This window comes from Apodemus sylvaticus, chromosome 5, assembly GCF_947179515.1.
Source record: "Apodemus sylvaticus chromosome 5, mApoSyl1.1, whole genome shotgun sequence".
Classification (NCBI taxonomy): domain Eukaryota; kingdom Metazoa; phylum Chordata; class Mammalia; order Rodentia; family Muridae; genus Apodemus; species Apodemus sylvaticus.
In genome coordinates, this window is record NC_067476.1 from 77431580 (window position 1) to 77446883 (window position 15304).

Consider the following 15304-nt stretch of genomic DNA (forward strand, 5'->3'; position numbering starts at 1 on the left):
TTTTGGGTTTGATTAAAGAAGGTAGCTATCTTGCTTTTTTCCAGGGTGTTGTTTCCCTCCTTGTGTTGGAGTTGCCCTCCTATTATTCTTTGTAGAGCTGGATTTGTAGAAAGATATTGTGTACATTTGCTTTTGTCATGGAATATCTTGGTTTCTCCATCTATTGTGATTGAGAGTTTTGCTGTGTATAGTAGTCTTGGCTGACATTTGTGGTCTCTTAGAGTCTGCATGAGATCTGCCCAGGATCTTCTAACTTTCATGGTCTCTGGTGAGAAGTCTGGTGTGATTCTGATAGGTCTTCCTTTATATGTTACTTGGCCTTTTACTCTTGCTGCCTTTAATATTTTTCTTCGTTTCATACATTTGGGGTTTTGATTATTATGTGACGAAAGGTATTTCTGTTCAGGTCCTTATGTTTGGAGTTCTGTAGTCTTCTTGTATGTTCATGGGCATCTCTCTCTTTAAGTTGGGAAAGTTTTCTTCCATAATTTTGTTGAAGATATTTGCAGGCCCTTTCAGCTGTAAATCTTCACTCTCATCTATACCTGTAATCCTTAGGTTTGGTCTTCTCATTGTGTCCTGGATTTCCTGGATGTTCTGGGATACAAGCTTTTTGCATTTTTCATTTTCTTTGACTATTGAGTCAATGGTTTCTATGGTATCTTCGGCATCTGAGATTCTTTCTTTCATCTTTTGTATTTTGTTGTTGATATTTGCATCTATGGCCCCTGATTTCTTCTCAAGGTTTTCTATCTCCAAAGTTGTCTCCCTTTGTGATTTCTTAGTTGTTTCTACTTCTGATTTTAGATCCTAGATAGTTCTGCTTAGCTCCTTCACTTACTTGTTTGTGTTTTCCTGTAATTCTTTAAGAGATTTTTGTGTTTCCTCTTTCATGACTTCTGCTGTTTGACTCACTCTCTCCTGCATTTCTTTAAGATTTTTTTTTTGTATTTCTTCTTGATTTGCTTCTATCTCTTGAGCCTTATTCTTCTGAATTTCTTTAAGTGTTTTTTTGTGTTTCCATTATGTGGGTTTCTAGCTTATTCATGTTCCCCTGTATTTCTTTAAAAGATTCATTTATGTCCTTTTTGTGTTCTTCTAGCAGCATCATGAACAGTGATTTTAAATCCAAATCTTGTTTTTCTGGTGTGTTTGTGTAATCAGGACTTGCTGATGTTGGAGAGTATGTTTCAGATGCTGCCATATTGCCTAGGTTTCTATTAGTAGCATTCCTGCGTTTGCCCTTTGCCATCTTGTTATTTCTGGTATTAGTTGGACTTGTCTCTGGCTGGTATTTATGCCTCCTGTGAGGCTATATGGCTATTTCTGCAACACTGGATGTCTGGGTTTCCCCTGTTACAGATTGCTAATGTGCTGCCCTCCTCTTGGGTGCCCTTGCAGCCCTAGTGTGCCTTGCCCCAGGTTGTCTGTGTGAACCAGGTGGTGCCCGTTTGCTCCTTCAGTGAGTGCTGATGGTCTATGCTGCTGTACGACCTTTTCCAAGTGCTTGTCACTCTGCTGGGCAGCCTATCTCCCAACTGTGTTGGTGCACACAAGGCTAGCCTAGCTGATGAGGCCCTGAGTCTAGGCAAAAACCTGGCAGGCTAATGCCTGAGCTAAGTTCCCCTTGGGCTATGACTGTTAATTGGTTCTGTCAGGTGGCTAGGATGGTGGAGTGTGTGCACGCTCCCTGAAAGTGCCAGGAGAGTCTGCTAGGCTAACAACCTACTGACCGGGTTGGCACACAGATGGCCCACTGAGCAGTCCAGGGCCTGGGGTCAGTCCAAGGCCTGTCTGTCTTAGACCCCTGCTATGTTAGCCTCGGGCTATGACTCTTAGCTGACTTTGCCTGCTAGAACTCTCTGGCATCCAGTGTTCAAAATGGCAGAGCGTGTGCCAGGCCAGGCAAACAACCTCCTGGCCGGGTTTGCACACCGATGGCCCCCTGAACAGCCTTGGGCCTGGATGTAGGCCAACGCCCATAGGGCTTAGACCCCCGTGATGTTGGCCTTGGGTTACGTTTGTGTACCTCAGTCTGTCTGATTTCTCTGGCGTTTGAGATCCAAGATGGCAGAGAGTCTCTTGTAACTGACTGGCAGGAGGCAGATTTCTGATGTGGCTTCTGTGGGGTGAAAGGCGCTGTAAATCTGCCACCTCTTGCAGCCCAGCTGGCCAGCGAAGGACAGTGGTAGTGGGCGCAAGGCCTGCCTGGACCCTGTCACCTTGGTTCCACTGCTGATAGCCCTTCCGCTGGATCAGCTGCTGCTGCCAACATCTAATCTTTTATACTAGTCCTTATATAGTTTGTAGAAACCTTCTTTACTTCTCTTATTTTTCCCCTCATTTATCTGTATATTTTCAGCCATACTACCTTTGCGCTAACTTGTGTGTGTATGTGGAAGAGGTAACTATGTACCCTCCTTTCTGAGATATACTCTTCCTCTAAAGTTCAGACTGTCTTCAAACTCATAAGCCTCCAAAGCTTAGTGTAGTTGTATATACTAGGCTCTTGTTGATTTCTTGTTTATATTTGATAGAACATTTACTTTTATCTAGTAAAATCTTCACTCAAAATTTCTGCTTGGCTTGATCTGTCTTAAAACACTCTAACATTTCCCTTTACCTGAAATTCATTCAGTTTTAAAAACAGCTCCTTTGAATGTTTAAATTTTGCGCATATCAGAGGCTTTATGATTGTCTTCTGGCACTTATGTCCTTCAGTGCTATCATGGTTCCTTCAGTGATATCCTTAACATTCTTTGCTGGTTTCTATTTTATGACTACATCTGTATATTGAAGAACTGTGTGTTTGTTCTAGGCTTAATACTCTGATTTGTTTGTGTATATTTTTTTAGGGATTCTACAAAGGCTTTATTCTCTCTGACATGTGAATTACTGTCAGTTCAGGGCTTTGTAAAGCTAAAGTTGGCATGAATCCTTTGTTTCTTCCTCATTACTAGCCTAGCATTGGAATCCATGCAGCACAAATTCTCAACTCTAGTCAATTTATATCTTAAGATGATCTATTCGACTGACTGGACAGAGTAACCTGCTCATAAACCTGTGCTAACGCAGATACATTTGTCTTATAGTGGGATACTGGCCTACAGTCAGAGATGATGAAATTCTGCCCAGCACCTGGCTTTACAGAAGTCTATAAAAGACATCATTGTTTACATAGGGGGCAATACATTACAAAAATGTAAAAATTAAATCATTTGGAACAGGCAGTGATATGCAATCATTTAATCCCAGCACTCAAGAGCCAGAGTTAAGTGGATCTCTATGGATCTGATGCCAATCTGGTCTATAGAAAGTTATCCAGGACATCCAAAGCTACACAATATTTTTTTCTTGAGAAAGAAAACAAATACATAAATAAATAAACAAAATAAAATCATCTATAGATTGTAGAGCTGGGTTCAAGTACTTTTCTGTTCCTCTTTAAGTTATTAATCTAAATTAGTTTAAATTGTACTTAATTGGGTAAAGATTTAAATTATAATCTTTATAGTTTAACTAGTGATATAATTTTTGTGTGTTTCCACATATACTACATTTGGGAGAACTCTGTGGAAACAATGGAAAGGATCCACATTTATTGTGCATCCTTTCACATATCAACTTCACAAATATTATTAGTAATATTGACCATACGCATTATAATATAGCTATGTTACCCTTAAGTTTACCCAAAATAGGAGATGTGGAAGTCAACTTGTGAAGAAACAAGTGGGATGGGGTCCTTGGTGCCACAGGCTGGGCTCCTGCAACTGTCATACAGAACATTAGATTTAAGACAGCTCCTGCAACACTGGTGAGAGAGAAAGCAGAAAGGAACCTGTGTTTGCTCTGTACCCACCATTATTTGGTTCTTTGTCTCCTGGAATACATTCCTGCCATTATGATAACTTTCCAATATTAATTTTGTCATAAAACACATTTATTTCCAAAATGATGCTTCCCCTCCTGGAACTCTGACCTTTGAAACCTTAAAGGCTCATTATTATTGGTAGTGACAGATACCCATCCTTCATCAGCATGCTATGACAGACAGGTCCATTCTTGCTTGACATAACACATTTTATAATCCAATATCTATAGCTTTGTGAATATCTCATTGACTGCCTTATGAACTTATTAAATCCCCATTGATTGTATCAATGTAAAAGGTGTGTGTGTGTGTGTGTGTACATGTGTGTGTTTTATGAATTTATTAATCTGTATTTTAAGTACTTTGATATGATGTTCACTTAACCACTTCATTGATTTTATAGTTATAGTTTTACACTGTGACTTAGCTATTAATAACAATATTGTTTTTCTAGGTTATCTGTTTCTAATCTTTGTGTTTTATTTATCTGGCTGTTTTTTTCCATGAAAAGAGTTTATTATGTAACAGTATTTTCAGAGCAAAACATATATATATGCACATGGGGTGACTATATCAAGGTAATTAATATATTAATAAGCTCACATTTGGCTTTCCACATTTATTTCTTAAATTTCAGCATATGTTTTCTGATCCTGAAAATGTACTTAACATCTTCATGAATGGAGAATATATAGAATTTCAGTGCAAGTGAAAGTTGTTCATGCAGCAACTGAAGAGTTTCTGGTGGTAGAGTCCAGGAATTGCTGCCAGGATTGTGTTGGTTTCTGTTGCCTTTGCTTGTATCCAGCATTGTTTTTTTTCATCTCACGAGAGCAGGTTGTTGTAATTATTTTTTATGTGTGCCTGGAAGGTTACATGACTTGTGGAAGTCAGTTAGCTTCATCCCATATTGGGTAAAGAATGATAGTGCTGCCGGGTGGTGGTGGCGCACACCTGTAATCCCAGCACTCTGGGAGGCAGAGGCAGACAGATTTCTGAGTTCGAGGCCAGCCTTGTCTACAGAGTGAGTTTCAGGACAGCCAGGGCTATACAGAGAAACTTGTCTCGAAAAAAAGAAGAAGAAGAAGAAGAAGAAGAAGAAGAAGAAGAAGAAGAAGGAGGAGGAGGAGAAGGAGGAGGAGGAGGAGGAGGAGGAGGAGGAGGAGGAGGAGGAGGAGGAGGAGGAGGAGGAGGAGGATAGTGCTAACATAGTTGAATAATCATATGTGCAAAATCTAGGGAAAAGGTAGAAAATTATGTCTTGCTTATCTCCTTTTTCATTTTCTGTAACCTTAAACCATTCAACTGTATTTCTCTTAAGATTAAATGATGAATCTGAAAGAATCTATTATCCCTTAATGTCATTAAAGTATGCCTAAGATCTTAGAGGTAGAAAAAATCTCAACAGATTTAATTAAACCTACCTTTGATGACTGAGAATATTCTATAATATTCCAAGAACATAGTAACTTACCTTTTGTGGAAATGTCTCAATTATTATAATTCAATAAACATTTGAGAGCAGGAAGTAAGTCATTTAAAAGCTTTTCCAATAGTACTTCTCCAAAATCAGAAGGAAACCACAGCCAAGAGGATAAATGACCTGCCTGCAGCTGTGTTCATTAGAGATGATTCCTTTGCTTGGGTTCAGTGGTTTCTCCCCAACACCTCTTTGCATTCTCCTGAGGCATCAATAGCTGGCCTTAACTATTAGAATCTTTCCTTATAGTGAGTTTAAATTTATCTCTGTGAAGCCTTCTTGCTCCATTGGTCTCTAAAAATGAAGAGTGTTGAAGAACGGGGTTAATCTTTCTTCGAGATGATCTCTTTTATTTAGTCTGGTCAGCTTTTCCATCCTGTCTTTTTCAGGATGAACATTTAGTTAATTTCTTCAAGTAGGTCCTTCTATAGTGTCAGTTTGTCAGACACCCTCTCCCCTCTTGACAGTCTCCTGTTTTTATTATGGTTTAGTTTTCCCAGAAATGACTAGAAGTGAATATGACAGCAATTCTGTGTCTTCACCAGCTTAGAGTCAGTCTCCATAGTTCTCATAAACAGTGAAATGTTTGAGTCTGACATTATTCCTAAAGTTTGGCAGGCATCTTGGTAAGGTAGAGGCATCCGCGTGAATAGTATGCCAGCAGACCATCATCTCTGAAAGAGGGTAATAAATATATCCTTAGAAAATGCCAACCATATTTGACTACACAAGATTGCCTTTCTATCAATTTTTGGAACTTTGTGGAAGTCATTTGAACACTTTGACCCTGTGTCCAATCATGTGTGTGTGTGTGAGTCTTTAATACTCAAATCCAATGATCTCTAAAAATACAGAAAACATGCTATTTTCTGCTCACAGAGGGCTTTGATTCTGAGTATTTCATCGTTCATGTGTATGTGAATTTTGGTTACCTGTTTCTATTTCCAATGTTTTATTCCATAAAGTGCATATATGTATGTTAGAGTAAAGGAGAAGGGGAAGAAAATTATATTCCTGGGTTTTGTGGTGATCAAATTACATCTGAACCAACAGAGAACACCTTCTTTATGTTGTCACTTTCTAGTTTACGTCCTTTTTAGTAATTGTGTTTTGAAAGTCACCAGCTCTATCTCATTTATATCAGAAGTCCCAGTTTTATAAAAGACACTCTTTCTTTCATAGGTCTGTGTGTCCTCTGCTTAATTAGTCCTTGATTGGGATTGATAGAATCAAGTATTCTGTAATTTCAGAAATCCCAAGAAATGATTCCCTTGAGCAACTCTTATAAAAAACCAGTCACCAAGACATCTCAACATGATCTCTTCCAATAATGAGCTGTTTCTAACTTTATCCACATCACAGGCACTCAGCCCATTAGCTGGTTTGAAGAACAGGTTGGAACACCAAAGACCATTATGTGTGATCATTGATTTTTTTTTAAACCTGCATCTGGGGATTATCAACGCAGCAGGTAGCAGGAGACAAACAGTAGATGTCTTTTTTCAGTTGAATATCAAGATGACCTAGCTCAGGTTAGACTTAGACCTTAGAAAGGAGATGTTTTCTTGGTTTTAAATATCTAAAATCTCCTATTTAAACACCTTAAAGGAAGTCATGGCAATGATCCATGACCTCTTTATTTAAAACACACACAACACACACACACACACACACACACACACAGACGCACATGCACATGCCCACACACACACGCACACACACACACACACACACACACACACACACACACACACATTTCTCTTTCACCTTTTCTCTAGTCATGACTTGTTCTGCTCCTTCATCTTTTATGTCAAGGCAGGAGCTGGTTCAGTAATTTTCCATAATATAATCTAGGGATTGCCCCTTTTTCTTATCCCCTGAGATGATTGATTTGTGAACTTTGTACAAGTATCACCCCTCATGCTTACTTTTAGTTGCTCAGAGGTTTCAGAGGAGGTAGCAAGTTTCTGAGATTTTTACTAGATTATATGCTTTGAGTAAAAATAAATAAATAAATAAATAAATAAATAAATAAATAAATAAATGTATTGCTGGAAAATTTTAACTGCAATGAGCAGGACTCATCAATGCTTCAGTAACAGCCAGACAAAATTAACAACTGACAGTTCCCTGGGCAGTGGGTCCTGGTACTATTAACTTTGTGTTTTCTATGGTTCATCCAATTTTAACTACCTCTACGTCACAACCAATATGATTTATCTCATTTTGGACATTATGGGATGACCTCACAATGGTTTTCTAATGTTTCAAAAAGTGTGGCATATCTATTTCTTTTGAAATTCTGTGCTGTAATCCCATTCTATAATGAGCAAACTGAGGCAGCTAAATTTGATCTTATAGGAAAATTTTATGTCTATGCACCTCAGATTTAAAACTCTAATGTGTTTCTTTTTTCTTTTCCTTTTTGTTTGTGTGTGGAAATATGCCATTCTTCAAGAATAAATAAATACTTTACAAATTATTCAATGGTCTATCTAAGCAACCATATGAAGAAGGTATTATCTCCACTTTAAAGATAAGAAAATTAAATTTTAAGGGGATTAGTTTTCTTAACGTGGTCCAACTAACACAGGGTAGAACCCAGTTTCCAATTGAGAATGAGATCTTTGGTACTTAAGATCTTTCCCAGAGAATACCTGTTTCTCAGTGGAGGTAATTATGTACTCCTTGGTTTCATCCTTCCATTAATCCTTTTGAAGTTAAAAACACTTTCGGACCAGCTGTGTGCTACATCCTCCCTCTCCTGAAGCAGAGAAGTGGGATAATTACAAAATCCATTGCAGAGGACTGCTTTGGATGAAATGACTTCTTAGGCCTAACACCGTCCAAACAGAGCTTGGTATACAGAGCCACAGAGTGAGGCCCACTACTGTTTTGTCATTTTTGTTGATATTGTTCTCTACAAGAGCACAGGCTATGATAAAAGTCATCATTTCAAAAGTCCTATGTACTTGGAGGCAAGACTTTTGGGTGCACACACTTCATCTGTGGCAATAAAACTTATTAACTTCTAGTGACTAAATGTTCAAAATGTGAGGGAGGCCATAAACTTCCCGTCCTAATACTCTTCCAGTGCCTAAAACATAGGACTTCTCAAGGTGGCCTTGTTATTATCCCTACCCTTCTTTTGCACTGCTTCTTCCTGAGTGTCCAGCTGTCACAATGAAGCTGACAAGTTCTGACAGGCTGAGAGGTTTCCCCAGGGAATCTCCAGCCAGCCGGTCTCTGCCATTAGCAATCACAGTGTGAGTGCTGTGTGCTGGCTCCTTACAAGTCAGGCAGGTCCTTGCCTCACAGTCAGGCATTCCCTGGTGTCTGCAAACTGACAGGACAGCACAGCATGCCTCTCTTGTGCCACAGCCTAATCAAGCCAAAGGTCCTAGCTACCAAATTAGGATTCTTCAGGCCTTCAGCAAGAGAACTCATATCTCCCTGATGTCTCTAGGTCTCTAACTTGCCTGTTACATTTCTGCATATAATATTATCATTCAGATGTCAGGATTCTTAGAGGAAAACCCAGTCAAACTGAGAAGGACATGGGTGAATCTTTGGGGTGACAGGACTCAAAAGAGAATACTCATTTACCTGGGAAAGGTACAGAGTTTGCTGCTAAAAATTATGAGATAGTCTGTCTAAACTGAGTAACAGAAAGCACCAAATTATTTTGATATAAACAGACTCATTTTTTCTTAATTGAAGCAGTTGGAAAAACTTTGGGTGACATTCTTGTAATCCATCACAAGAAAGCACTGTGGCAGAGGATGGTCCTCAGCCTGAGACAGAATCCAGAAGGCTCCTGTCTGAGGACAGGTTCCTCTGAGCAGCAGGGGTGGTCTTACCTGTGTTCCCAGGCCTCTCCCCACTCCTGAGGAGGGACCTGTGGCAGAAAGAACAGAAGGGGAGTGGTATTCAGGAGGGCCCGGGTGGGGTGGGGTGGGGTGGGGTAGGGGTTGGGTTAGTAGTTGCTGGGTATGTAGTCTGATGCCCCCAGCAGCAGCTCTGGGACTCCAGAGGTGGGAGGGGATTCTTACTAAATGTCCTGAGTGCAGCAGGTTCTCTAGGATGTATCAGGAGATGGAGTCATCACTGTGGCAGACCCAGCAAGAGTCAGAAAGGACAGGCGGCAGAAGGGGCAGAAGGAACAAAAGGCTCCACATTTCCTAATCTATAACATAGACAAGTGGTTTTGAGAGTTAGAAGTGGCCCTGATTTCTGAAAGCACATGCTCTCATACCTGACCCGACACCCCCTTAGTGAAGCTGGTTTTCATTCCTTGGAGACATTCATTTCCTTCCCTATCGTAGGATTTGGACTTCTCCAGTTATCTTTTTTTTTTTGGTAATTGTCACTTTCAAAATTAATTTTGTTGTCCTTAAGATTGCTGGGTTTCTGGGTTTCTGTCTGTGTGCCTTTCTCTCCCTCTTCTGTATTGTCTCCTCGTTTCTCTTTCCTCCTCCTCTCCCTACCTTCTTCATCCTCAACAGTGTTGACACCAGGACCTGACACAGACAGACAAGAAATTAAAATTGTGAGTGTCTTAAAGACTTTATGTGTTTCTTGTGGCTGCTGCAACAAATCTCTATCAGTTCGCTGGCTTTTAATATCCAGTTTTCATGTCCTTAAGAGGTCTTCCAGCTTCAAAGCTAAAATAAAAAATAAAATAAAAAAGACTAAGCAAAAGTTGAGGCCCAGGCAGGTCTGTAGATTCTGAGCCTCCCAGGCATGTGACTGCCATTATTCCACTCATCTTGGATAACTGTATTCTCCTCTCTTGTATTCTCCTTTCTTGTACTATTCTGACTGCCCCAACGTCCCCGCCCTCCTTTCTCATAAAGATGCAGGAAATCAAATGTAGGCTCACACTTACTTTAAGTCAATAAACTCATCAAGGTCCCTAACATAAAATTTCTAAAATATTCTTTTGATGTGTAAAGTAATATTGATAAGTTGCAGAAATTGGGATAGAGATATGGCATAGCATAAAAGTTTCATTGCTTTAGATTAATGCTCAGCAAGTATTCCTCCTCTTTGCTGCTGCCCAGAGGTTATTATATATCCTCTCCTTATCATTTTCCCCTCTATTCCTCTTCACTTATTTTTTCTTTCTCCCCTTCTTTGTTTTTTTAAAAGAATTAATTGGAATATAAATAATAAACTCAGTGATGTGCTCTCTATATTTCTACTGACGACACAGAACAAAATTGTAGGCATCATGTCAAATACAACCAACACTAAATATTGGGGAACAATGCACAGCTTTAATTTTATTTTATATAAAGACTATAATTACCATTAGTTTTTAGCCCTTACCAGTACTCTTCTTAATAACAATCAGTGAATCCATAAGTAATTATCAAGGACAATCTGTGTTCTGTTGAAGAGGGCCAAAATAATTATAACAATAATCTAAGATGCCAATTGCTAGGCAATTATTCAGCCACCACCTAATAATTAGCCTGTTTTACCTGCATGATCAACTAGATAACGTTTCAATTAGAAATCACTGTTTATTACTTAATGTCCTTGAAAAGTAGGGTGCAAAGCACAAAGAGAAAGTTACACCAAAACAGTCTATATTAATATTTAAATGATTAATAACATTGTATTTCACTCATAATACTATATGGTAATTTGGATGATTAGTATCTCAGATAATTTCACTTAAGTTATTGCAGTTTGACGGGTTTAATGTCAGGTAAACACACACACATACACACACACACACACACACACACACGCACGGGAGTGGAGAGAGCAAGAGAGAGAGAATAAAATTGGCATTTTATGTAGAAAGGGAGTCACCTGTCAGCCAGCTCTTATGACTTGAGTGTTGAAACAATTTACAACTATAGCAGCAAAAAAGGGGAAGTTTGGCTTTTCTGCTGCAGCCGCTGCCATCGTCAGTGTTCCTTCCTTTACACCTCTGACTGAGAATTGGTCTCCATCTGGCACCATGGTGAACCATGGTAGATCAGCTCTGTGCCATCATGAACAAGAAAGTCAACATCTGGAACATGTCAGTCATTGCTCATGTGGACCATGCAAGTCCATGTAGACCGACTCCCTTGTGTACAAGGTGGGCATCATCGCTTCAGACTGAGCCGGAGAGATATGCTTCACTGACACTCGCAAGGATGAGAAGGAACGCTGAATCACAATCAAATCTGCCACCATCTCCCTCTTCTTTTTTTTTATAACTTTATTTTTTTTATTTCATGTATTTTCCATTTACATTTCAAGTGATTTTCCATTTCCTGGATCCCCCCTCCCCAAAAGTCCCATAAGCCCTCTTTCCCCCCCCCCCCCCGTTCCCCAATCCAACCTTTCCCACTTCCCTGTCCTGGTATTCCTCTACACTGCTGCACTGAGCTTCTCCAGGACCGGGGGCTACTCCCTCTTCTATGAGCTCTCTGAGAACGACCTGAACTTTATTAAGCAGAGCAAGGATGGCTCAGGCTTCCTCATCAACCTCATCGCTTCTCCAGGCCACGTGGACTTCTCTTCAGAAGTGACAGCTGCCTTGCTCATCACCAATGGAGCTCTGGTGGTGATGGACAATGTGACTGGTGTGTGTGTGTGCGTGCACACACAGAAACAGTGTTGCGACAGGCCATTTCTGAGTACATCAAGCCTGTGCTGATGATGAATAAGATGGACCGGGCCCTACTTGAACTGCAGCTGGAGCCCAAGGAGCTCTACCAGAACTTCCAGTGCATTGTGGAGAATGTCAACATCATCGTCTCTACCTATGGTGAGGATGATAGTGGGCCCATGGCCAATATCATGATTGACCCTGTCCTGGGCACCATAGGCTTTGGTTCTGGCCTATATGGCTGGGCCTTCACTCTGAAACAGTTTGCAGAGATGTACGTTTGCAGCTAAGGGTAAGGACCAGCTAGAGGCAGCTGAGCACGCCAGGAATATAGAGGAGATGATGAAAAAGCTATGGGGGAGACCTGTATTTTGACCCAGCCAATGGCAAATTCAGTAGGTCATCCAATAGCCCAGATATGAAGAAACTACCCCGCACCTTCTGCCAGTTCATCCTGGACCCTATCTTCAAGGTATTTGACACCATCATGAACTTCAAGAAGGAGGAGACATTCAAGCTGATTAAAAATCTGGAAATCAAGCTGGACAGCGAGGATAAGGACAAGGAGGGCAAACCATTGCTCAAGACTGTGATGCTGCATGCAGGGGATGCCCTGCCTCAGATGATCACTGTCCACTTGCTGTCCACTATCACTACATAGAAGTACCATTGTGAGCTGCTGTATGATGAGGCCAGCATGGGTATTAAGAACTGTGAACCCCAAGGTCCCCTTATGATGTACATTTCCAAGATGGTGCCAACATCTGACAAAGGTCACTTCTATGCCCTTGATAGAGTACTCTCTGGGATGGTGCCTGAAGGTCCGGATCATGGACCCCAACTACACGCCTGGGAAGAAAGAGGACCTGTACCTGAAGCCTATCCAGAGAACCATTCTGATGATGGGCCTCTATGTGGAGCTAATGTGTCCTGTGGAAGCCTTGTGGGGCTGGTCGGAACGGACCAGTTTCTTGTAAAGACCAGGACCATCACTGCCTTTGAACATGTTTACAACATGCACATGATGAAGTTCAGTGTTAGCCCTGTCATCTGGGTGGCAATGGAGGCCAAGAATACAGCTGAACTGCCCAAGCTAGTTGAGGGGCTGAAGAGGTTGGCTAAGTCTGACCCTATTGTGCAGTGCATCATTGAGGAGTCTAGAGAGCACACCACTGCTGAGGCTGCACCTGGAGGTCTGCTTTAAGGATCTGGAGGAGAAACATGTCTGCATCCCCAGCAAGAAATCTGATCCTGTCCTGTCAAACGAGAAGATAGTCAGCGAGCAGTCCAATGTGCGGTGCCTGCCCAAGTCCTCCAACAAGCAGAATATAATGAAGGCCAGGCCTCTCTCTGACAGCCTGGCAGAGAACATTGATATGGGTGAGGTGTCTGCCCTCCAGGAGATCAAGTCACGTGCCTGCTACCTAGCCAAAAAGTATGAGTGGGCTGTTGAGGAAGTCCACACAATCTGGTGCTTCAGACCTGATGGCAATGGCCCCAACATCGTTACTGACATCACCAGAACCTGAATGAGATCAAGGACAGTGTGGTGGCTGGCTTCCAGTGGCCTACTAAGGATGGTGCTCTTTGTGAGAAGAATATGCATGGTTTGCGATTCAATGTCCACACAATCTCATCAGTTCTATATGTGTATTCCTGCTTTTGAATTACCATAATGTCACTGTTAGGGTTCCTGGATCAATCATGCAAAGTGTGAAAACACCAGAAACAGAATTTGTAAAGGTATAATTAATCTTCTAAAGACTCTAGACCCTGAATATATACAAAGAAGGATTATTTTGTTCTTATTTTATAACTGCCGAAACTTTTTTCTCCAGTAAGGCTCATGGAGTTCAAATTTCTGTCCTGCTCTTATTGGTGGAACGGATTAGATAAATGCTTCAAGTTTTTATTCTTGTCCTTTATAAAATTTTGACGCATATCTCACAACTTGCTGTAAGAAGAAAATTAGTGAATGATATGTGGAAAGTTAAGATAGCAGCATCCTCAAATGTCTTGATACCTCGTAGCCATAGTTACCATAATGTCTTTATTGTTCGAAGAAGGACCATACATTCCTTCCTCCCTGCATGGAGGCATATCTGAAACACTGATCCAAATGTATGTCATAGAGCAAGATTTCACTCACAACAGGGACTCTGTTTACTGAAAAGATGGACTAATCTGCTCCTTTCTACTTTATGCTGTGTGCCTTCCATCAAGGAAGTCAATTTACAGAGAGAATAAGAAGTATTCGCACAATCACTCTAGATTTCTTACCATTTTTCTTTCATGGAAGAACTTTTTTTCAAATAAACCCCTTAGAACAAACAAACTAAAAATAGTAATCTAGAGCTCACTTTGATTTCCAGATTCAGATCTCTATCCATTCTAGCACATATATCAGTATTTAATGTGTCATTGATGAGAAATGCGACCTAAGATTTTCAATTCTCTTCTTATTAGCTACAATTCAAAGTCGACACCCCATGCCCCATTTTTTCTTTCCTAAAGAGTTGTTTATGGACAGGAAAGCATTGCATCTGAGAAAATGAACAACAAATGCAACTAATCTCTCTATTCCCTGTAACTGAGAAAAGGCAATGAAGTTTCTAGCCTTCTGGGCCAATCCTCAAATGGTAACTAAAACACAGTGACAGTAACAAACAGATAATATAAAGTTTGTATGCTATTTAATTGAAGTTAACTTGACACAAACAATTATCACTTAGGATAACATAATCTCAGTTGGTGAATTAATTGCATCAGGATGGTCTGTGGGGCATTTTCTTGAATCATGTGTTAAAGTTAAGCCCATTGTAGTTAATACTACCCCTAGAAAGGTTGTTATGTGTTGAATAAGAAAGCATATTGAGCCAACCATGGGATGAAAACCATTACCTATGGTTGCTCTATGGCCTCAGGTTCCATTTCTGCTCCAGGTTCCTGCACTGAATTACAGCTTTGTCTTCTATCATTGACAGAGAGTGATGTTGAAGTATAAGCTACGAAAACCATTTTCTCCCCCACTTGCTTTTGACCAGTGTTCTATGCCAACAAGAGAAAGTAAACTAGGCCAATTCATCTAGGAAATATGGGGAATGGAAGGGCAAATAAATGACCTGGTCTTGGATAAATACAAGTTCAAAAGTGTAAATATATGTACAAGTTTAGGACCATGGCATACCATGGTGCCTGCCTTTGGAGAGTTTACTGTATTTTTTAAATGGCATGGAGAAGAAGTGTTTAGAAAGAGGTTCAGGGAAAAATTCCCATCAGATTTTACAAATGGTGTTGCAGTGCATGGATGCCCTAGAACATACTCTATTCACAGAGC

General features: G+C 40.5%; 1 pseudogene; it reads left to right on the top strand.

Annotated features, from left to right (window-relative positions):
* The first annotated feature begins 11338 nt into the window (after positions 1–11338).
* Positions 11339–13633, top strand: LOC127684863 (elongation factor 2-like; annotated as a pseudogene).
* The last annotated feature ends 1671 nt before the right edge of the window (positions 13634–15304 follow it).